General features: G+C 39.8%; 1 long non-coding RNA gene across 1 annotated transcript; it reads right to left on the reverse strand.

The window, feature by feature from the left end:
* Positions 1-1,529: 1,529 nt before the first annotated feature.
* On the reverse strand, positions 1,530-3,032 carry LOC134758466 (uncharacterized). Its single transcript, XR_010133682.1, has 2 exons — positions 2,898-3,032; positions 1,530-2,088 (listed from the first exon to the last, which is right to left on the reverse strand). It is a non-coding gene; the product is annotated as an uncharacterized lncRNA (long non-coding RNA).
* Between the last annotated feature and the right edge of the window lie 269 nt (positions 3,033-3,301).

The following is a 3,301-nucleotide window of genomic DNA, read 5'->3' on the forward strand; positions in this document are numbered from 1 at the left end:
GAGAAGCAAGAAGAAGAAGAAGAAGACGAATGGTCAGAGAAGTAACAGGAGAACATGAAGGTGGAGTTAAAGAGAGGGTGTGTCAGAAAGTCAAGAACAGCAAAGACTGAGAAAGGCAATGCCGCATGGTGTCTTGTGGTGCTTTTGAAAACCTGTTTCAGAGAGAAGTAAGTGATGTAGGTGCAGTCCAGGGATTTGAGGTATTAGAAAGTGAATAGAAAAAAGTGGGCCATATGGGTGGAGTTAATTAAATCAGTTGGGCAGTGTTTGGAAGGAAAGAGCACTGAAGTTAGACGAACACCAGGGTCTAGAGATTAGTCTGGATCTGATGGAGTTATGTGTATTTTTGAAGACAGAAGGAAGAAATACAGGTGGAGGGATCAAACAAAAGCAGCTTTAAGTGAAAGAGATGCATTCTAATGGTACTAAGGAAGCTACTAGTGGAAAGTCTCCATTGTTTTCTTTAAAGTCAAAAGCTCATGTTTATTTTCAGGCAGTGTAATAGGGTTTTCTCTCAACAGACCTACTAGGTAAATCCTATTCGTACTTTTTCAAGAGAAAATGATCCTTGTTTTGGAGGCATTGGGCCATTCTTCTATCCCCGAAATCACACAAAGTGAGTGATTACCCATGAGCTTACATTTAGGAGCAGTTCTTTCCATGAATTTTACTCACAGGAATTTGTGTCACAAAAGTGGAGTAGTATCGTTGCTAATAAAAATAGCTAACACTTCTATTTGCCACGTGCCTGGCACTTTTCTAAGTGTTCTATGTGTATTAACTCATTTAATTCTCCCAGCCACTCTAGACAAAGGTACTAGTACAGGTGAGGAAACTGAGACTCAGAGAAGTTAAGTAACCCAAAATGATGGTGGTGGTGGTGGTGGTGGTGGTGGAGTCAGAAATGAAGTATAGACAAGTGAGTTGCACCAATGTTTGTACTCTTCAATTCTACACTAGACTGCCTTAGTATTGTGTTGTCCTTTAGGATTTCCAAAGCACATATTTTATTTCTTTGATTCACAACTAACCATGTGGGATATGTTTACACTTTTTAGCAAATTCGAAACTGAGTCACAGGAAAGTTAACATTCCATTAGCAGCAAGTAAGAGATTGAATATGAAATGATATCCAGGTCTTCTTACTCTTAGATTTGTGTGTTTCTCCCTAGAAGATGACATAGGACAAAGGCGGTCAAGTCTGCAAATCAGAGATGTGGTGACCCATCCCACCTCTGAACTCACTGGCTATGTGATCACAGTCAAGTCCCTTGCCTAATCCAGCTCATGGTTTTCTTCTTTCTCAAATGAAGGGGTGAGATTTCATGATACTCTGGCTCTAGGACAATGAGGCCCAGCATAAACATGATGCCAGTCATGTATGTAATTTCCAGTTTTTCAGTAGCCACATTAAAAAGGTAAAATGCTATTAAGTGAAATTAATTTTTATTGCATATATAATTTAACCCAGTTTATCCAATATATGATTATTTCAACATGAAATCAATATAAAAATTATCACATTCTGGTTTTAAGTCTTCCAAATTCGGTGTATATTTTATACACTCAACACATCTCAATTTGGACTAGCCACATTTCAAGTGCTCAATAGCCACATGTGGCTAGTGACTATAGTGGACAGTGCAGATCTATACTTCAAGCAGTAAGGACCACAGAATCTCTTCCCCAAAGACAGGTAGCTGGAACCATCACAGCCAGCAGCAGGTGCTGCTAAGATATTTGCCTGCCCATCTGCTTAGCTTCAAGTCCTTCTTTTTGTCAGGCTCTAAGGCATCTGCCTGCCTCAACTAAGTAGAGTGGGAAATTATAAATGATGATTTGCTCCTTACAGCTCGAGCCCCTCAACAGTCAGTTCCCATGAAGCCCACACAACAAGGGCATCATCTTTCCAGGCTGACAGCCCTGGGACAATGACATTTGTGGTAAATTAAGCAGAATGTTGATGAAAAATGAAGCGTGATCACAATCTAGCTGAACTAGCAGTTGGCAGAGTCTGCTGCGGCCCTTGACAAATGCATTCCTTTTTAGAACTTTCCATGGCATCCGAGTGCTGGATCATCTATTATCCTGCATGTTATGTATGAGGAGAGAAATGAAATGAAATGAAACTCACATAATCCTCGTAAAGGCAGATTTACTAGGTACCATCATAGTTTGTTTGGGGAGGAAATCCCCTTGCAAGAAGGCGTGCTTGTTAAAAACATCTTAATAGTAACAGGCCTTTTATCACAGTTCACAAGTATGGGTCAATCTTAGAAGAGTAGAGGGAGAATAGAATTTCCCTTTCAATAGTCAAACAGGCTGACTAAACCAGCACATTTATTAAAAACCTAAAGACCAGGAAGTTTTAACAATTATTCCATTTCAGTTCACAGAGGTCCTAGAGATATGCCAGTCTGCTTCTGAGAACACAGGATAGTGCAAAATTGCTCTATGGTTAGAGGCTCTTAGGATAATCTCATAAAAATAAAAAGGCCTTAATAGCCACAAATGGCCATTATTACTACTCATAAACAACATTAACACTAGTGAATGCAGTAATAAAATGTTTAAGGATAATATAGCATTCCTCTGTGGTCAGGAATTGCTTTTGAAAGTGTACCTACTTGCAAACTTGATGAAGTGATATGAATTTGATATTGTGTTATAGAACTGGGAGGAATCTTAATGATCACTTGTTTCATAGCAATTAGAAACATGGTAGTGCATGCCTCATATCTATGGCAGATGCTACTAGTGAGTCTTTCTTCCCGCTAAACCTGAACATGGTGCTTAATATTTTTCTCGACAAGGAGTTTCAGGCCACAAATTATAAAGCAATCAGTATTACCAAGGTGAGCCTGTTTCCCACCTCTCATCAAGTCCAACACTCTTACCTTACACATGGGGAACACAAAGCTGGACAGTTAAGCTGCTCTCTAGAATCTTATTCACCAAAAACTCCTGGTTGAGGGGAAGACTGGAACCCAGGCATGCCTCCTACGCTCTAGGTTTGTCCTCTTGCAACTACTTTCCACCTGTGGAAAGTTTGGGCTATAGGAAAGTTCCATATGCTATGCAGAAGTCTGTTTCTTGAGATTATCTATCATTGGTGCCATGTTTGTAGTTCATGAAGACTAAATCCCATAGGGTCCTCCCAACCAATGAAGCAGCTTTTTAGATTCTTCAGAACAACTCTCAAGCCCCCATGCAGAGGCCACCATTATACTCACATTCTTCTTATGCTGTTGTTGTTATATTGTTCTCTGTTACTCTGGATAGGCTGGCATGCGTTTAAATT

The sequence above is a fragment of the Gorilla gorilla genome, chromosome 4 (assembly GCF_029281585.2).
Source record: "Gorilla gorilla gorilla isolate KB3781 chromosome 4, NHGRI_mGorGor1-v2.1_pri, whole genome shotgun sequence".
Classification (NCBI taxonomy): Eukaryota; Metazoa; Chordata; class Mammalia; order Primates; family Hominidae; genus Gorilla; species Gorilla gorilla.